The 22,104-nt window shown below is 37.3% G+C and overlaps 1 protein-coding gene across 1 annotated transcript in view; it reads right to left on the reverse strand.

Annotated features, from left to right (window-relative positions):
• Positions 1 to 5,736: 5,736 nt before the first annotated feature.
• Positions 5,737 to 22,104, reverse strand: part of LOC144315677 (uncharacterized) — a 118,519-nt gene continuing 102,151 nt past the window's right edge. The window contains exons 13-14 of the transcript XR_013381443.1: positions 14,348 to 14,565; positions 5,737 to 12,058 (exon numbers count right to left, since the gene is read on the reverse strand). The gene's annotated coding sequence lies outside the window, so the exon portion shown is untranslated. The remainder of the gene's footprint in view (positions 12,059 to 14,347; positions 14,566 to 22,104) is intronic.

Here is a 22,104-nt window from a genome sequence, read left to right on the forward strand (position 1 = left end):
AGAAAATCCCCAAAATGTGTCATAATCTACAATGTCTCAGGACAATGAATATCAGGAACACTGCAGGCAAAGGAGCAGCACGGGGTCATGGGGGAATTAATTAATTGGAAGTTCTGGTCTTTCTGAGAAGAGTCAGAAGTCCAAAGGGCTGTGCTCTAAAGGGAAAGTAAATTATGGAATGGGTTTGCTCAGGAATCATTCTATTTCTATTCTATCCCTGTATCCATCCACACATCTCTTTGTTCAGTATAGATACTAAACCAGGAATGAAGCATTCAATAGCTAAGAGGCCAGAGTTGAAGGAGGAAAATAGTAGACATTATGGCAAGAATCCAAGTAATTTAGAAACCAGGGACATAAGGCTCCAAATAATAAATCTATTACTGCAAGACCATGTCAGTAACAGAACACCAAAAGATGCCAAACTCTTTACCTGCTCCTTTTTGTCTATCAACCCATTTAACCCTTACAGAATATGAGATGAGTATTGTATTTTACAAATAAGGAATATAATGATCAAGGAAGTTAAATAACTTGCCCAAGGTGATTTAACTTGTAATGGTGGATTCTGACTCCAAAAGCCCATGACTGTCCTATTATGCTACACTGCATACAAGATTTCCCTATGCAGCAGGGCAAACCCTAAACAAGCTGTAGTTCAAAAAAGAGTTACAGTCCCAGAAGGGAAAATGATTACTATGTTTAAAAAAAAATAAAAAGAAGGTCATCAACCTACAGGTTATCTAGCATATCAAAACACTAGAAATTAGGAGCCACAAATCAGTCGCTAAAGTCACTGGTATCTGCTGCTCCAGACAATCTCAGGAACTAAGTAAAAGTAATATCTATGAGAGAAAGACATCATCAATTCCACTGAAGGAGAAAAACATGGTGGTTCATTAGGAACAAAGCCTAAGATACATTTCATTCTGAGTACTTGTAGCAAGGCCCATATCCTTACATTCTCACCAAAAGTTGAGATTTTCTTCTTTAAAAAAAAAAAAAAAAAGATTTTATTTTTCTATGAGAGAGAGAGAAAGAGGCAGAGACACAGGCAGAGGGAAAAGCAGGCTCCATGCAGGGAGCCCCATGCAGAACTCGATCCCAGGACTCCAGGATCATGCCCTGAGCCAAAGGCAGATGCTCAACCGTTGAGTTACCCAGGCATCCCAAAAGTTGAGATTTTCTTATCTGAAATGTCTTTCTTTAGTATTAAAGCGGATATTTACCTTTCTTCCTCAAATATAGAAACAATGTTTCTTCAAGCTGGCAATTAAAGAGTAAATACCTATTTAACTTATCTGCTGGTTGCAATGAACATTACTTTGATTTGATAACTCTTAATGAGGACAGCAGACATCAGTGCTACAGACAAACCATGGGCTGAAAACAGAAATATCAACATAGGCACAATGTCCTAATTTTCTCATCTTTGGTGTACATTAGTTGGTTAATGGACTTGAGCCAGGGTATCTACACAGACAAAACAAAGTGGATAATTGAGCAATTATTTGAGGAATTTAAGCACTAAAGAACATGACTCTGAATAATTAAGATTTTGTTCTAAAATGTTGGACATCTTTCTTTGAGGAAAAAAATCATAGAGACATGAGCAGAAGTAGGTATGCCTATTTGTTTTTTCCCATTGCATTCTAGATGAGCCTTCGCAGGGCTGGAGAAGGGACCCAAACTTTGGACTGCTTTCTATAAACTACATGATTATGCCTCTCTGCTGCCATCATTGAAAGCCAGAACACAAATAGAAATAAGACACGGCAGGATCTTAACTTCAGCCCTTTTCTAGAAGCTTAGTGCTTATGATTTGACAGAAAACAAGCTCCCTTCCCCTGAAGTGGTGGTCAGGGGCCCAAGTCTTGTAGTTGCAATGATCTCATTTACCCATAAAAAAAAAAATTCCCATAAAAGTGAAAATGAAATATATAATTATGTAATTTATTATCTCTCTTGGGTATTTTCACTGTTAATATGGGATAAAGCAATTAGCTCAGTATACTGCAATAGACATTCCCTAATTATATCACTGAGTATCCAGGCATGACTGGCCCATTGGACCAAAATGGCACAGGCTGCTAAACAATGTAGCAGAAACTGTCCCTCAGAACTTAAAATGAAAAGAATTAAAACCAGATACATAGGGAATGGGATATGTAACAATTATCTGAATTATTCAAGTAAATAAAATCATACCTACACACTAATTCAGATATTCCAAGCAGGTCAAAATATAAACTTTAACCATATTTTCATGGATTGAAATAGACTGAATACTGAAAATTCTACATGGTCAAACCTTAATACAAAAAATTAAACTTTCCATTAACCAAGCAGTTTACAATCAAGTTCAACTAACAAAAACAGATATGTATGTTTTGTTTAAATCTAAACAGAAACAGATATTCATGATGTTGTGTTTCTTCAGACATCTGAAAAAGAACATCAGATGAAAAGTTACATCTTCAGTAACTACTTAGCATGAAACCATACAGCAAAAGCTGGAGAGGGGAGTGGTTAGGGATAAATATCAATTTTGATAAAAAGCATACTAGCTTCTAGGATTTCGAAAGAGTAAAAGCAGCTCAAAATGGTGCATGTATATGTCTAGCACCAAGTATAACAAATATCTAAGTGCAAAATAGTTTGTTTTAAATTGAGAAAAGGGGAATTTTGAATGATTATATTAATTCAAGTCTTTTTGTGAAGGGGGAATGTTGTACAACTTCTACATTATGATCTGTTTTCTAAGGACAGCTCAGAAGTTGTCTTTTGGAAAATTATGACCAATGAATTTTAAAAAATTAAAACATCCCAACTTGAAAAGCAAAGAAAGAAATGAATCACACATAAATTTCAAGAATGAGAGGGAATTATATGTCATATGTAATATCAAGTGGCAATACCAGGACACTAGACTGGACAAGAATTACTATGAAAAATTGTCTGGTTTAAATAGCAATTAAGGATTTAATGGGGGAAAGTAATCAAGAATATGGGTGATCTAGCCAGTAAAAGAGCATTAAATGAGTGACACAGTACTCAAAATATGCCCTGTGAAAATTCATGAGGTGATCTTATTTTGACTTATCTACATGGTGACATTTTCCAGTAGGAAAACATTTGACTAAAAGAAAATAGCTCCTGAGCTTCTGAATATTATCAAATTTATATTGTAAAGGAAGTAAAATTAAGCACTATGAGTAAATGATGGGCACCTGGATAAAATGTTACAGAATAAGGATGGTGTGATTTAAAATGGTGATTTACCACTTCAGAAAACTCTATGTGGTTTAATATGTTCATCCCAAAAAACAGGAAACACATAAAAAGTGGTTTGTTTAAAAGGACAGAAATATCTTCCTGGCCTACCTCTCAAATATTTTTGTATATGCTTGTTCACTTAGATAATTGCTTTCATTAAAAATGGAAAAGGGTTATAAAGAAGTTTCAGGTAAGAAAAGAAAGTTGATGTCCAAATTAAGTAAAGTGTGCCCTTTTGCTCTTATGAAGTTACCCGGAGGGAAACAATAAGAGCAACAGAAGTGGCAACAAAAGTCCACTTGGGGAATAAACGATCAACTCAAGAAAATGACATAATTTCAGAGCCCTCAGTGGATATGGAAATCAAGAGAACTAAAATATGTGTGTGCAAGTTAAATGTTGGCTGCACTTAACTCATGCAAAAGAACCTGCTGAGAAAATGCATCAAGTTTGACCTGAATTAGCCAGACAGGCTGTCTAATGCTGTGTCTGCATTATCAACAAATGGTGTAAGAAGACTAAATAAATATATATGCAGTTTGTTGCCATAGAACTTCCTTGTGAACATACTGTCAACACTATTTTCTTATTATATCCTGGTCCAAAACATGACAAACATAGTGGTTTTCCCAGATATATTTGTTTTTCTTTAGAAAATAGCTGACCAAAAAAAAAAAAAAAGAAAGAAAGTAGCTGACCATAGTTTCTGGAAACGCAGGAGGTGTACCTCTTCTTTGGGTGGTGTTCACAAGCCCACCATCTTTTTCTGAAGCGTGCCATCTTATAGTGGTGCTAATGACCACTCCCTAGCCAACTTTCCTTTCTCTTTTTGGCATCACAATCACGAACACATTCAGCAGTCAAGATTTAAACAAAGGAACACTTTTCTGGCAACTTAATAGAAAGGAAAATCTTGATCATAGCCAAAAAAATCCCGAGCCCTTCAGCCTCAAAAATAAAGTCCAACTTTTTTCCATTCATATTAATTGGATTTAGGGTTCAGTCCAACTTCTGTGCAATGCCATAGAAAAGGAAAATGCACATTCCTGCCCTGCACCCAACAACTTTTATACACAAGTCTGAGATTTACAGATCTCTCAAGTTAATGGGAAGATGAATTTCACTTAAAGGTATTGAAACTTAACAAGAACTCCAAACATTCTGCCTTTCCATCAAAAGTAAAATTCTTGGTCGGTTTGCTTCCTGGGGGAAAAAAAAAGTACATGATCACTAGGGAGATGGATATTTATAATTAATACACCCTGTGAATGTCAGCTTCAGCATAACTTTTCCCTCCACACTTGTCATGGTGTCGCATTCATCCTTGAGGGATCCATCAATTCACACAGTAGCATCAGGAGGCCAGAAGGAAAGTTTGTCTTCATTTCTACCTTCTTTCCAAGGTTAACTACCTTCAGATCACATTCAGACTAAAATAAGGAACTCAGGGCTTTTTTTCAGGGTTTTAGTTCTTAAATGGAAAAAGAAAAGAAAAGAAAAAAAAGCCTAAAATGAGTGTGATACATATCCATGAGGGTCAAAGCCATGCTCTAGTCATTGTAGTTTTGGTGACCTTCAGCTATGTCAATTTACTGACCTTTATCTGTTAAGGATCTGAAGAAATGTACACCACAGATACTAAATACCTGCAGATATAATGATATATCCATATATTTCCACTAGTAAAAAACCTGTAAATACAGAATCATAAAATGGTAAAGGTGTTGATTACAACAAAGCAATACCAATGACTCCTTTCACTATAATGAAGACTTGAGCCTAAAGGATGAAGCATCATTTTCACTGGTCCAAAAATGTAAAAGTGAAAGAGAAGCAGAGCCAAACTTGTCTTCTTTCTGTTATCTACTACCTTTATGTTCTTGTCCCCAAGCATTCATTATACACTAGCTCTTTTCTTATCCTTGATTTGTATATAGCACTAAAAATTCTCAGTACTACTTTTTTTTTTTGTTTTCAAGTATTATTTCTGTGAGCCTCAGTTTAGCTGGGACTGAGATATCTTCAATTTTTTTTTATAGTTTCGTGGTTCTCTTTAGCATTTCCTCTTAGTCATGTATTCCTTCTTTCTTTTGTCCGTTTAATCTTCGACTTCATCTGATTTTAAAACCAGCATAGTCAAATTTTCTCTAAATGAGTTTTCATGCTCTGAATATATAATCTGAACTTTATTTTTCAACTCTCCTATCCCCTCTTTAGCCACAAGACTGCCTCAATACCAATCTAATGGTGTTTAAACTCATAACGTGAAGAGACTCTTCTAGCTTCTTCTCTACCTTACAGATTTCTTCCTTTCCCTTTCTTCCTTCTTTCTTTTTCTTTCTTTCTTTCTTTTCTTTCTTTCTTTCTTTCTTTCTTTCTTTCTTTCTTTCTTTCTTTCTTCTTTTCTTCCTTTCTTTCCTTTCTTTTTCTTTCTTTTCTTTCTTTTTCTTTCCTTTCCTGATATTTTTTCTCTCTGACTCTGCTTCCTCTATGTCTTGATACTCCACCACCTGCAACAACTATAGCTCTTCTTCCTATATCTCTCTTTGTCCTTGATCTCTTCCTTGGCAATATTATCCAATGCCATATCTGACTGGCTGTTCCACCAGCAACTCAAAATCCACATGTTCAAAACCTAGTTAATCAATCCTCTGCCCAAATGAGTTCCCCTTCTACAGAGGGTCACATTGCTCTTATAACTAGCATAAACAATAAACAGTTCCACAAAGTCAGGTTACAAATATGATCAAACAGAGAGAGACTCAACCACACCTGTAGAACAAGAAATCCAGTATTTTAGTCTTCAGATTTCCTTCTTTTCCACCACAGTTAAAACTAAAAGCCCAGTGGTATCAACAGTCCCAAAAGTGAGTTGTCCAAACTTTCATTCCCAATCACTATCTAACAAGTCTCTTTTTTTATTTATTTTTTTAAATTTTTTTTTCTAACAAGTCTCTTGCTGACACTGTTGCTTTTTTTTTTTTTTAAGGGGTAGGGGATTGTCACAGGGGGAATCTATAAGTGGGATGCTTTGGGTAAGTACTTTGTGTGTATTGTGTATAGTGTGTGTACTGTGAGTCCGGTCAGTGACAGAGGAAGATCTGGCACTGTGGATTCTCTAAGAACAATTAACCCTACCTTCATGGTCCTTCCCTGACCCTCTGACACTCTATAGAGATTCAGATACATAATCAGTTATGGGTGAGGAACATACGTGTGGTTTAGAATGACATCCAGAAGATTCTGGTACACCTTCACCTTCTTGCTCTACACTATACTGAGCACTTCTAGTTCAGTATTATCTTTTCTTACTCTTTAATATGAATTCCAGAATGCTATGCTCACTTTGTCCCAAGGTTCTTATCACTTTTTAAAAATAAAAAATAGTCCAGAATATCACTTTCCTTCAGTATTTGATAAAAATCACACGGACATTTTAGCAAAATTACTAATGTTAAGTATGTAGCTTTTACTTTTAGTAAAATAACTTCTTCTTCATCACTTCCCATCCCTAATATAGACATTCTGTGATCTGTATTTGAAAAGCATTGTCCACATCTTCCCTCTACATGAGTTCTGCAGCATACACCTGCTACATCACTGATTGTCTAATTCCTCTTATCTGAGTTCAAATGCTTCCCACCATATGCACTACCCCATTTTCATTGATTTTTCACAGTTACAGACATTTTGAAGCTGTAAAACTTTTTCTCTTCTCTACCTATTAAACTATCTAAAAAACAAATTATGTCCTTCCATTCATAAATCTTGCTCTGCCAAGTCTCAATAGAGACTTCGGCAATTACATTTTGTGTATGTGTGTTTAAATATCATTATCTTTGTTCTCTTCCACTCAAAGCAATTTCTTTACTTTGAATTCCCTACATTGTCTCAGATTTATCTTATCTCTTATTTCCCTTGTCAGTTACTTTTTAAAATACAGTTTTCATGATGCTTCCATTCTCTCTACTACTATACTGGAATACAGAAAGCTAGTCTTCAAGTCCTTTTAATGTTTCTATTAGCAAAGGCCACAATTTCACTCATAGCAGATCAAACTTGGGGTAAAACAGACATCTAATATATCATTATACATTCTTACAATGGTGCTTGTGGTTTCCAATTTTTATTTAAGTGTCAGAAGAATTATATATCCTCATTAGCACTCCTGCAAACACCATCTATAAATTTCCGTAGAAATTCTCCTATTTCTGGAGTTTGGGGAGGTAGATTTCAGAGAACAGAAGGAGGGAGTTGTTCAATAAATGAAATTTCTGGCTCCCTTTCCTCTTTTTAGGCTGAGATAACTTAGTTTACCAGACACTCAGGGCAGGGTGTTTAGTCAAAGTATTTATTTCAAGTTGTCAGAAGCAAGAGGCTAGGAAGAGATTAAATTTACTGCACAAAGACATGGTTTTACATAATCTAACTAGAAATTTCTTGAAAGCAGACACATGCTGTTAAAACACACACACACCACCACCACCACCACCACCAAAAATACTCAACCAGGGCAGCCTGGGTGGCTCAACAGTTTAGTGCCACCTTTAGCCCAGGGCCTGATCCTGATCCTGAAAACCCAGGACTGAGTCCCATGTCAGGCTCCCTGCATGGAGCCTACTTCTCCTTCTGCCTGTGTCTCTGTCTCTGTCTCTCATGAATAAATAAATAAAATCTTTAAAAAAAAAAAAACTCAACCAGGAAACAGAGTCCTTCTCCCACTACTTACTACTGCAGTTTCTCAAAGTGAATAGACTTGGGGCAAACCTGCAGCTAGGCATTTGAGATATGTCATAAGCAAAAGTCTGGAAGCCAAAATTCATATCTTCAATGGTGTAAAGGAATAACCAAGCCTATGGTCAAACTAAATGCATATTTTGAATTCAGGAAATCCAGCAAGCAAGAGATGGACTCTAATCAGCACAAGCAAGAGTGAAGTCTAATCCTAAGGCAAGGATGATTTTCCCTTTGGTATCTGGTGATTGTCATATATGTTCTCTGCCTACTTACAGATGACTCAGGACCTGAACAAACTATATACCTACCTGGGGATCACAGCACCATTGCAAGCATATTCAGGTTAGAGCTAAGGTGAGGGCAGGAATTTTGTATCCTCAGAAATTTTGTATATAATGACTCCTTGTCATAGAGCAAGATAAATGTCATCAGTTAATAAAGTAAAGTAGCACACATGTAAAATGTAATTGCTACTAAAGTGCTGGCTTTGAGAACAGAGAAGAATGTGATGAAGATGGTCTGACATAAGTACTGTAACAATAATATTTACTGATTTATTATTACTATAATTACTATTCACTTAGTACTTTCTACATGCCAGACTTTTGTTCCAAGTGCCTTATCTCATTTAATCCTCATATGATGCCTGGGAGATAGACACTATGCTTACTTTCATTTTTAGATCAGGAGAGCAGGTTGGAAGAGGCAAGTAAAGTTAGACAGTAAGGTCTGACACAGAGACTACAACCCAGAATGGTTAGACCCTTCAACCTAAACTGTCATAGGAAATCCTCAGTAGGATCCTGAAGAGTAGAAAGGACTGGAAAGGCAAATGGAAAAATAATTAACCATGCAAGATTAACTGGATGGGCTCGGAATACTTCTACTTGGAAAAGGGGAGATACACTACATAGGTAGGGTAGGGCCAGATTCTAGAAGGAAGTCAAGGTAGTCCTACAAATGTGTAACTTCATGGATTTTGGGTTTCTCCAAAGTCTCAGCCTCAGGAATTGCTAGAATTCTTTTATTAACCCAACAGGTATTTATTATCGGTCAAACATGAATTTAGTTCTGGACTTCATACATGAGGAATAATACTTTGACAGGTCACTTAACTGTTCCAAGTCTGTGTTCACATCTGTCACACGGGGATAACAACAGTGCATATGTCACAGGGCTACTGTGAGAATTAAATGAGATAATTCCCAAAACATATTCAGCCCCATGTCTAACATATAGCAATCAGCCAATAAATATAAGTTCTTATCACTACTCTTGCAAAGCACTGTTCTAAAAATAAAAAGAAACATCAAGTATTGTGTCAACCCCTAAATTGCTTAAGTTCAAAAAAGGAATATTGATATAGTTGCTATTCTGCAGATAAAATGACACAGGAGTCTTTTCCATGAAGAGTTCCAGGAGTTGTAATCAAGCAAGAGTTACTCTTCTGCTCAGCTTGTACCCTCATAGGCCTCAGTGTGCACCAAACATGTTGGTATGTCACGTCCGCAAAATAACAGACATCTGGTAAGAAGGAGGCCTACGTCCTCTCTGTGTGATTGGCTGTGGAACACAGGAAACAGAGTTTGAAAGAAAAGCAGGGTTAATGCTGAACAAAGTGGCTGAGTGATATGTGTTATCAAGCTGGTAATATTCTCCAGGGACTGGCACACAAGGGAGAAAGAACAAGGTTAATTTGTTGGATCAATTAAATTAGGGTATCCTGAATGTCTATATTCCTCTTCCAAATTTAATTCCTCTTCAATTTAAAAAGCTGGTTTGGGGGGGGGGGGGACTCCTGTGTCCCTCCATAGCTCTCCCATCATCTAGTGAACTCATCACCATGCTTTTCCAGGGACTCAAATATACTCATAGTCCTTTTTGTAAAGAACAGTCCTTTGACCAGGTTTATCTTCCTCAGACTTACTTACTCAAAAGTCATGTTTTGCTTTCTTCCTAAGTTACTTTTTCCCTATCCTACACTATTAATTGCACTCCTTAGTGTATCTCTTCTCTGCTGTATGTCAGGAGGGAGGCAATGTAGTTAAACTTATCTACAGTGAGAATACTGATACCTTTTTGATCTTACCAGCGTCATACACACTTTGAATGTTTACAGTATACATATTGACTGACAGTATGTTTAGAATCTAAATTCAGCTCTAATCAGAAGAAATCAAGCTTCTTTATACACTGAAGGGAAAAAAGAAGGCAATACAGGAGAGAGTTGGTGGGGGGTTTGCAGCAATGTGGACAAGTATCCTTTCTTGTGGCATGTCTGACCCTAAGTTTCCCTGTTATATTGGAAAATCCTCTCTCATAGACTACTGTTAATGTGACACATGTATTTAGAACCAGAAGGAATTCTAATTTGAGAATATATGCCAGTGCTACTGAATTATGCTTTCTGGGAAGATGGTGATGATTCCAACAAAATTTCAGCAACAAAGCAGCATAAGGACCAATGACATTCAAATTGGTTTGACATAAAGATAACCAGGTAGACAGAAACATTCTAACTTTTCATCTCAGCTTGGGACTTACAGGCCCCCTGATGAAAGGGACTCAAGCCACAGCACTGAGGACCACTCGATAAAGATGTTTTCCCAGTATGTGGCAGCAGTTAAAAAGCAAATAGGTTTCCGGGATATAACAAAAAGGGCTGGAAGATACAGCAGCACAATGAACAATGAGGCTTTTTTCTTCAGAGGGACTGGACGCCTGCCATCTTACCACCTGAAAGCTACAGGGCAGGTTGAAAGAATCCCAAGCAATGCATCTGAGACAGCTCGAAGTGAGGATGATCTATTCTGAATGTCTGGGAAGGCGAATTACTGGCAGTCAGATGGAAGGATTCACAATTATGAAAGGCATGGCGAAAGCTGATCAGATTCTCCTTTCTACTAGGCTTCATGCTTCAAAACAACCAGAACCTCATTTTATTAAAATGCTCATCGCTGTCAGTTAAGGAGACGGGAGTCCGCTTGACAGCATTGCCTAAAAGGCATTGTTAGGGATGCTGGCAGGGCTCTCAGGCCACCTGACCTAGACAGGGCTCTTGCTTATGCATCCTCATAGCACAGTCCTGGAAGCTAAAATACATTGCGAAGACAAGTCAGGCTGATTTCTAGATTAAATTCCCCTGTCCACTGCTGTGTGCTTCACCGAATGTGGTAAGCTAAGCGTGAACTTCAGTAAAAGGGCTGTTGAGCAAATAAAGGCAGATAAAGAATGTTAAAGGACAAAAAAAAAAAAAAAAAAATTATAAATTGCAAACTGTCAGACCTTCCATAGCCCCAGCCAAGTCCAAATGGCTTCATTTTCCTTTTCCAGCCAGGCCAGTCCGCTTCAGTTTCTCCCACTGGTATTTTTGGGATACAGTCCAGGCCATTATGAATAGATCCAACAATGTGCAGTGATCTTGAAGCTTGCAGAAAAGTTTGGGACTACTTAAATTACACCCCATTTATCTTTACCAGGGGATTGTATAGATCTGTCAAAAGTATCCTTGGTTCCCCGGTGAGCTAACTTGCAGTAATTCTGCCATTTGGGAAAGATTTAGAGGTACAGTTCATAATAAATGCTCAGGATTCAGTATTTCCTTTTAGTTGAATCTTCGGTCTCCTTCCATTTCAACAACTATAACCTCTTTCCCTTTGTAACATATAGCTATTCACCCTGGGTGTCTTTTCAGTTAGATATAGAATGATGTTCCTTTGTCAACCTTAACCTTCACCCAGACACGGAAGGCTGTTTCCATACTTAATCAAGCCATTTGTGAAATGTTTATTTGCCTGGGGTACAGCTGGTTCAACCTCCTGTGTGTTCCCGAATGTGATGTTTTTCCTTTTCAGAATGGCACTTAACTAAAATGATACTATAGGGTAACTGCTGGAGTTTACAAGGATCCAGGTGCCAGAGTATGTGGTCTTGCAGCAAGAGTCTATGTGTTAGAGTCAGAGGAGCTGAAATGGATACCAGGTTCCACCCCTGATAATTTGGCCATTTTTAAAGAGTTCATCTGGCTCAGCCTTGGTTTCCTCATCTGTGAAATAAGAACAGTGTCTGACCTCAGATATTAATAGTTACCTGATGTGATATATGCAAGGGCTATTTCACATAATGCCCTGCCTTGACTCATTGATCCTTTTCTGCTTCTCCTCTTTTGCTTTACTCCTTACCTACTTTTTCTCCTCTCTCCTTCTCATCTTCTTTCCTTCTGCCTGTTTTCTGTATCTTATTCTGTCTGCAATATTTTCCAGCTACCACTTCTACTCTTGCCAGAAAAGTCTATTAACAGACCTAATACATGCAGCACTCACTCCTGTAGACTTTTTGCTTATGTGGCCCATTGATCATGTCTGCAACTGTCTCTCCATGTCCCAAGCATTATTCAAATACTGCTCTCTGCCTTTCTGCTTTAGCCTCACCTTCCCTGTGTACCCTTGTCTGATGATTCTACCCAACACTCAGCTCTTTTTCCATCTCAATCCTTATTATACTCACTGTGTGTCTTTTAAGAGTCGGTCATTCTTCTGCATGCTTCTATTTGTTTATGTTTTATCTACATAGTCAGACGCTAAGCTCACTAAGGTCAAACTTGTATATGACTTGCATTCCCTGAAGCACCTATCCTATCTGTAGACACATTATAGGTCTTAACATATGTTAAATGATGAGTGACTAAATATTAGTCCAATTTTCCACTGTGGTCTTAACTATTTCATTATTTATATCTCTTGGTGAGAGAATTCCCGCATTCTCCTAGAAGGTTCTTACTTCATAGGCCTATTATTGCCCTGTTTCTAGTTCACAATTAGATATTTAACGAAACATATTTTTTAAAGAATAATTTCAAAAGAAAAAAACTTCTGAATAAAATTTTGACTACTGCCTATGGCTTTAATGTTAGGGTACTATAGTATCCAGTGATGCTCTGGTAAATGGTTAATAACCATCTTTGTAGAAAAAGGAAAAACAAACAAACAAACAAACAAACAAAAAAAAAAAAAAAAAAACCCTGATCTGTACTGTTTGTCAGTTTCCATGGTGTAAAAAATCCCATCATGGCTGACTTCAAGCTTCCAAAAGTGATGTCACAGAGTACAAAGTCACACACATTCAAAAATGTGCATGCACGTTCAGCCTCGTGAGTCATAACATGCCATCTCCAGCTCACCACTGAATAGCTCACCATCTTTAAAATAGGTGATTTTCTCTGTTTTAGAATATCTTAGGATTTCATCTCTCCATACAGCTCTAAAATACACTGATTCTGTAAATACCATTCCCATAGACAAAAGCAAAAACAAAACAAAACAAAACAAACGCCCCTCCCGCCAAACCCAAAAGCTGTCCAGAGATGGATCTGAACTTTCCACTTTAGGAAATTTTTCTCAGAATTTCTTCCTAGACTGCTCTAATAAAGACTGACATGTTTATCCTTTGACATGAAGAACTTATATCACTTCTCTTCATCTCCAGAGTGAGAGTTCACATGTATAATATTAACACTGCTTTATCCATCTCTAATAGATGGTGCTATTTCTATGAGCATATGTTAGAGGAGTAGAATTCACTAAGCGTTTCTTTCATTTTAAATAAGCTGTTGGCATTAGTTTGGTACACTTACATACCAGCAAGTGGTATGTAAGTCATTCCAGGCATTGGTCTTAATTACTGAAAGCTCTTCCTTTCCTAAATATACCTCCAATCAACAACATTCTGATAAATGTTTTATCTCCAGGGTGGTAGATTCTACCATTTCTCACCATGGCTGATTTTAAGCTTCCAACATAACATCAATAAGTTAACAAAACTCCTAAAAATATATTAGTCAACTCTAGTGAGCTTAGACTCTAAGACAAACAGTCCAGCTTCAACATGCCTCTGCCCCACATGTACCTCTGGTGGTACCTTATGCTACTAATGCAAAGTGGGTGAGGCATCTTTTTTATTTCTCATATTTAACACCATAATTCTAAGGGTTGTCTAATTCAGAAAGTATACTTGAATCATGTTCAAAGGACCAAAATTCTACTCTGGATCTTCCATAATTAACTATGAGACTTTATGTCCATCCCTTAACCTTCTTTGGTCATAGCTTCTCCATGTAAGGAAGAAAGACTACAACATATGTAAAACATCTTTCCAGCTCCAACATCCATCTTTCCAATCTAAGTGTAGTATTGCAAATGGGCTTTGCAATAATAAGCAAGTACCTGTCCTTGACATCTGTATCAAGTATTACACATCTATGGATGTTACATCTAGAATATCTTTAAAGTTTCAAATAGTTGGAAAGTTTCAAAACTTCAAATAGTTTGGAACTTACCAAAAGATGCAACTGAAGCATAAATTGTCAATGTGTATTGATTTATCAATTTCTTCTGCAGAAAACATCTCTGACATTTTACCTTTTCTGCTTACTTCTGAAGTCATCTCTGGAACTCTTTCCCCATCAGGACTATTGCTATATTTCTCCTCTGTTTTGTTTTGTTGTTGTTGTTTTGTTTTTCTTGCTTTGACACAACAGTGAGAAAGCACCAAGACCTGAGAAATAGGTTTGATTAACTTAAAAAATTCATGCTATTAGCCATCTCTTGCCTAGCAGATGGACCACATGCATCACAAAACATTTGGATCATTGTCTCTGTCCTAACATTATAATTCTTATATATCTGGCTCTCCTTTGTTAGGCCATTCTATTATTTAACATAATGTATACTCACAGCTTTACACACTAAAGGTTGAAATACTGGCTGTCTCTAGAGAATGTAGAAAAATAATATACTTGTTTTCAGCAGAGTTAACAGTACTTTTATGACCTCTGTATTTGCAACATAGCAAACAGCTACTCTAAACTAGTTCAAATCAAAAATTCAGCTCAGGCATCTAACCTCATACTGTTCACATGTCAAATGTGAGCTCGAGCAGCAGGAAACTGGCCTGCTCTTTCTAATTACAATTATGATAAGAGTTTAGCACAAGTCTACTTAAAATCATAAAACCTTTCAGTGCAAGATTGGTGTTTTATCTCATTGTATATTCATATGATTAGGTTTATTTGACTGCTCAGAGGAAAAAATGACTCTCATTGTCCAACATATTCTTATTTAGGATGCTATGAGGAGTAACCCATGTGCAATCACACATTGTCTAGTTTTCATGCAAATAGCACAAGCATGAAAAACAAGATGATGGGAAAGGCTTTTCCTCTCCTCCCTAAAACTAATCTCTCCCTTCCAGGGAGACCACAAATCTCAGGTTCAAATAAAAAAGTCTTTAATTGGGTGGAATTTCTATGCAAAAAACTAATGCTATTTGGACCAGCAGGCAAGTGCAATTCTCCATCTCGCTGGGGAACCACATTTTCCCTACTAAGCTGGGTCCTTCTTTCCCAGCACTTGGAAAGGCAGAAAGTGTTCCAATTAGTGAAGCTGATTTCTCTCCTATCACTCTTCTCTCGTGTGCCAGTGTGGGGTAAAAAAGGGTAGGCACAGGAAATTGCTTTAAGTCATTGATGGAAGAACCAACTGATTGATTGATATTGGGCTGAAGCAATCTTCCTGTTCATCCATTGGTTTGCCACTCATTGGGAAGCCAAGAGCACTGAAAGTGAGCCAAGCCTGTCAAATGTGCCACTTAGAACACTGTTCTTTGCAGAATATTTTTGGATGCCAGATGCCAATCACTCATGGGACTTTGCTGCTCAATAAGAATTTCAGATGTGGACTTTAATTATAGTCTAGCAGAAAAGGGATGATGTAGGGAGCAGAAGCAGCTTTATTTTTAGCAAACCAAGCTCTTAGCCACCACAAACCCTGTAAATCTATTTTGGGGGCTTGTCATTGTTGTTTGATAGCTTTCATCAATATTGCTAAAAAGTACCAGGTTGACAGTTTGGGAAGTCAAAGGTCTTTATCCTAGAGAAGTGGAGAGACAACAATGACCACATTTGGGAGGAGCTAAGCCCTAATGCTCTAATGCTAACTTAGTGAACTTGCTGAACCATTTCTAAGAGATGTAGAAAAGTTTGAATTTTAAGAATAATCAGTTGTCTTTAATGTCTGCCTCAAAATGCTTTAGGGAGGGAGGGCAAGCTTGTCAATGAGTCTACAACCAAATAAGAGAATGAAGTAGAGATTAAAGGAGAGAAGAGTTCTGATTTTATTAACACTTTAGTCTCTATACAGACTTTCATGGAACACACAGATTCTGGTGAAACAGTCATGAGTGGCTGAAGCAATCAGTAAGGTATTGACATTTATTGAGCACAAACTTCATCTTAGATAAGAAGAAAGAGAGCACAATGAGTCTCTCCTCATGACTTCCACATATGTAATTGGAGAACATGTCAACAGGTAGAAATGCATAACATCCACAACAGTGTTACAGAAATGATGCCTGGGTTCACAGAAATGACAACAAATTTAGTGGTGATATTTAGGAAGTTGGCTTTAAAAAAGATGGCTCTGGCATATTCCGCCCTGACCCTGCACATACATACACCCTAGCTAGGAGCAGACATAAACTCTCTTTTTATACCATTAGTATAAAAAGTAAATACTTGATATTTGTGAATTGGCAACATACTGCCAAGAGGGCCCCTCAGCCCATTACCATTTTCTGAGCTCTGCATCTCACGTTTTGGGGCTTAATGTTAAAGGGCAATGAGCCCAAGCCATCCCACTTGGAGGCTGCTGTTTTATTATTTATTTATTATATTCAAGTGCTGTCTTTGCATACTCTTCATCTTAAAAACCATGGTCATTACAGGCCATCAATATTTATTAAACAAATAAGTCTTGAATGATACTGCTTTGGAATTAAGGAAATTATATCCTGAATAGATGGAGAGCCCTGGAAGAGCTTGCAATCAAATGAGAGGAGTCAAATGATTCGGCACAGGCTTCAAAACAGATGTAAGGAGTCACGCACGGTTTACCATTCATTTTCATTCAAAAACTATATATTGAACACTTACTGTATTTGGTCTCTGATTTGATATAGGTGATTCTGAAAATATAAAATAGACACAAAATGCAGTACTTGCCATCTACTATAGCATACAAGTTAAAAATGTACTGCAACTGCAATTATATGAAATAAAATGCCAAAATGTGAGACTTCAGTAATACGGGTTACCTAAGATCAAATCAGAAGGATATCAGTATGGGCTGAAGTATTTAGTAAAGATTTCAAAAACTCCATAGGGATAAGGCAGTTATCTAGATAACAGCACAATAATAAATAAATTGAAAATTTTAACCTAAATAATGGGTAACTTTAGACTTTTTGGCCTGAATTATCCACTTCATGATTCTGGATGATCAGAAAAATGAAATATTTGTATACAGATTTTGGGTAGTCACAAAAACATTGTTAATTAGATGGGTTTAAGTTTAAAAATATTTCATCATATTATAATGGTAATGGGCTAAATAAAAAGACCTCTTACTAGCTAGCATGCCTTTTCAGTGCTATGAAAGTAACACATGCAGTTCCTTTTTGTGAACAGACCGCTGTGATCTGAGGTGACCATAATGCAGAGTCCAAGTTCCACTGGCTAGCCTCCTAGCGGTGTCTGGAATAGTTCCTGTTCTCATACTATGTCCATATGAAGTGGGCAAAACTACCACCATCTGTTCAAAGCAGCAAGGGATAGCCCATAGCAGCAAGTCCTAATGACCTGTCTCGATCAATTCATCACAAGTATTCACTGAATTCTTGAGATGTTCAAGACAATCATATGTGGAATACAGAAGATTCCTGCCCTCCAAGAGCTTACAGTAAAGTAGGGAATCAAGATATGCACATACAAAAAATAACTAATTATATACAATGTAATGAATAATAAGTCAAATGAATAGAATCAGATATGGTAAAGGGTACTGGTTTGAGAGAAAGGGAGAATATTTCTCCTTTTCCTAGTTTTTTAAAATTACCATCACATCTTCCCTTCTCCACATAGCAGTCAGGCAAACACCAGCTACAGACAGAAATCCATTTTCTGGCCATCACCCAGGTCTGCTTTCAGACTTGCTTGCCTCCTTAACCCTACACTTTGTCTATCAATTTCTAGTTCTAGAGCTCCTCAGTTTGGCAACTTATTGAAACTCTCCTTTCTGGTTTAGTAAAGCTGTTTCTTTCTTGATTTTCCACTCTTCACCCTTCCCTGAATTCCATATCATCCATAAATTCAGGAAAGAGACTATCATTCCTCAATCTAACAGAAGACTAAAAATCAGGCCAGCTCTTAGCCACTCCTGTCAAACAAAAGTAGTGTCAGAGTAAAGAGAAAAGGACAATTAAAACATGCATAATATGTCAAGGCACAGGAAGAATAACATAAAATCAATGCCAAGCAGTCAAAAATTCAGAGTCAGAGAAGGAAAGGATGATGTTCTCCAACTTGACCATCTCCCAAAACAGCCAGTGAAAAGCAGCTTTAAGCCACTATCTTGAAATCTTGTAAGCACTTAATGTTGAACCATGACCATTTGTTGGGTTAGTGCTCAGAGCTTGGTCACTTATCCAATTGTGCTTCATTTTGTTCTATAGCCTGACTAGCATGTGTTAACAGCCACTGTGTCTATGGTCATTAACCTGTTGCATTCTCTATCTTTAGGATTTTGACTCAGATTTATTGATTCCCATTCAAGACAAAAAGAAGTGACTTCTAGAGCACAGAGTTCTTAAGCATTGCAGATACTCAACTTCTCAGCTAGGATGCAGCTTCTAATGAAAAAGACTATGCCTATGGTTCTAAGTCTTGAAAATAAAAGTGAAACAAGAATATTTACTCTTTTATCTTCCATACTTACCTTCTTCCTATGACCAAGCTCTTCCATTCCTAACCTTCAGACACTTTGAAGAATTGCTAAGAAAATTCACAGAAGAAAGGAATAGGAAAGCAAGGTTGAAAAGTGGGTTGTTTGAACTTGCTTTCAGGAGAACAGAATCAACACTTCCCTGACTCTCTACATCTTAAGAAAATGTGGCAGCTCAGTTATGGGTGATAGCTAAAGGACTCACTCTATGACTCTTTTATGACCACTCAGAATGTAACTCAGGTGCTCAAAGACCAAGAAGACAGATGCTGTAAGCAATTCTAATGTGTCTGGGGACAGCCGTGGTGGCCAAGCTGTCAGCAAGGTTGATATGCTGACACAGTGCCTTAGAGTAACACCAATAGCCCTGTCTCCTAGAAGCAGAGCCTCTACAACAATTACTGGGTTATTATGCCATAACATATAGATTCTTAAGGAAAAATCAAATACGTGAACCATTATCACTTCCTATTATTCTTGTTTCAATGGTTCCCAAGGTGTCCTTAGCCTATTAAAAAAAAAAAAATGGACTCTAGAGCTAGACAATCTGAATTTGCTTCTGTATATGACATTTGGAAAAAACTTAATCTCTCTGTATTTTGATTCCTTCATCTAAAATGGGGATAATAATAATATCTATTTCACAAAGTTGTTATAAGGATTAAATGAAATGGATTCTGTAGGACCTGGAACATGGTAAGTGCTATTAAGTGTCAACTACGTATGTTGTTAATTACTTGCTGAGTGCTTATAGACCAATACCCCACTCAAAAAGCATAAACAATATTTCCATTGTCTTCTAGAAAATTCCCAACTCCTTAGATGAAAATGCCACTGAAGTCAACAAACAATTTTGTTCAAAGAAAAAGGATTCAAAGAATTAAACACAACTGATTCTGAGTTGCATACTCCAGGGAAGTTTCTAGTAGAGTTCCACAGGAGCCACAATGCTAACCACATGTGAAATCTGTTACCAGCTCAAACCCTCAGCTATGAATTATTCTTTTTTACAAAAAGGCAAATATCAACACTCCTCCTCTTCATTTCCACACATGAACAGATTATATGGGTTTTTGCCTAAAGAATCCAAGGCATCCAGAACCAAAGAACCCTACAAACAAAAGACACATTCTAATGTCAAGCATTTGTACAACACATCTCAAAGTAACCAAGCCCTTTAAGTCTCCAGAAGACTCCCCACCAAACACGGAGCTTGACATAGACATAGACATAGACATAGGGCTCAATCTCACAATCCTAAAATCATGACCTGAGTTGGAATCAGGAGTCAGATGCTTAACCAAGTGAGCCACCCAGGCAATATTTTTTAAAGGTAAGTTGGTTTTTCCCCCATTCTGCCATGTGTCACAATTTCTGAGATTTGGAATGTGATCTGATAGTCCTCATCACTTATTGCAATTTTATCTCTCTGATTAAGACTCAATTCCTACCTTTACACAGCATCATCCTTGATCATCCCAGACTAAAGAGGCACGTCCTTCTATTTTATACTTGTGAGCCTGTTAAGAGGAGTCACTATTGGTTTATCTTTCCCCTTTCCCCACTAAATCTTACATATGGTATTTGTTAAACAAATTTTATCCCTTAAAAATGCTACTATATTGTGATTATTTCCTTATCCCATTTATGTTGCCTCTAGATATATGTATAAAGACCAACTGTATTACAGTTTCAGATGAGTAAGCTAGAAAGTAGGGAAAAAAATGGAAAAGGCATCAGGACCATGCTAGTACATAAAGAAGTCCTTGCTTTTGAACAAGGCCTTGGCTTTCACTTCATGAACTTTACCAACAGCCAGCGTTTTGTTGTTTTCTTTTCTTTTAATGATGTTATTTTTAATTAAGTAAAAGAGTAACAAAGCTAATCTTTCACAAATGGAGGGAAAAGAAGGACTCCTTCACTTTACGAATGAAATCTTGTTTCATTTCCCCTTTGATGTCTGCATTTAGGTTGTTTGTGACCTTGGCGAGTAAATTCTACCACTGTGCGGCTGAGGTTATGACACAGAAGGGCCTGGCCTTCTCCAAGCAGCATTTGCTCACCCCACAGAACTTATCTGGTGATTCCAAGGAACAAATGGCTTTTGCTAGGCTCTTCAATAATATGATTTGCATGCTTGAAATGAGATCGCCAAAGTAATTGTAGAATATTGCTTGCCATTACCATCATTAAAAACAGGCAGATGTAGGAGCACTCCCAGGGAAAATCTTCCTGCTGGGTTTTCATGGAGATAAGTGCACAAAATCCACTTTTGAAAAGATGTTGAATGGAATGAATTTGCCATTCACTAGCTGTCTGATGATGATTTGCTTGTTAATTGGAAGTTTAGGCTTTAGAGAAGCCTTAACAAATTTGATTGCTAAATTCAGGAGGTTTACTCCCTCCTTATAAGCCATATTCAGAGGCATAAATCCTACTTTTTGCATGTGTGTCTATGTGCTCATTTACAATCTCTGTGAGAAGCAACCGAACCCTGACCCTCTTGTCCGTTCCACTTTCTGGAGTGACTTTACCAACAAATAAGGACAAAACATTTTGTCCCTTTGTGTCTCTGGGGCCCAAATATTCACTAAGAGGAGAAGGGAGAGAACCATGAGATAAGTTTAAAAATGTTATTAGGTTATTTTCCAATGTATATGTCTGTTGATTGTCCCATACTATGTTTCTAATAACTGGGAGGCTGGACCCCACTTCTGGGTACCATTTTGTTTACTTTGCTAATCAGCTCCACTGCTGCTAATAAACTCAAATAAAACTTTAAAAAAAAATGTGGAGGCAGTGGAGAGAGCCAGAGAGCAAACATTTGTTTGGAAATCCTGCTGCTTTTCTTCTCTGTTCAGACACAGGCTGAGTGTCCTCTGATCCAAACAATGTCAACTAGCTGGCAAGGTTAGCAGCCCCCTGAGAAGGGTCTGCTTTATTTTTAATGACCACAGTTGTACATCTACAAAATGACTTTATTCATCCCTGTCATTACCTATCCAGATTAGTTTCCTTTAAGTAATGATAAGTTTATTGCCAGCCAAGGAGAATGACAACTGCCATGTGGAGCTACATGAGCAGTTAGGTAAACAATCTAGACAAGAGCTCCTATATAGTGTCATACAGCATTTCCAAGATTGAATAGTTCTAGGAAAGAATGGCTAAATATCCTTTATTTTTCCATCACTCCCAAGGATTTAATAGTGTATATGTACATCCATCTAATAAGCCTGCACTGAGCATTATTTATATAGCA

This window comes from Canis aureus, chromosome 6 (genome assembly GCF_053574225.1).
Source record: "Canis aureus isolate CA01 chromosome 6, VMU_Caureus_v.1.0, whole genome shotgun sequence".
NCBI classification, from domain to species: domain Eukaryota; kingdom Metazoa; phylum Chordata; class Mammalia; order Carnivora; family Canidae; genus Canis; species Canis aureus.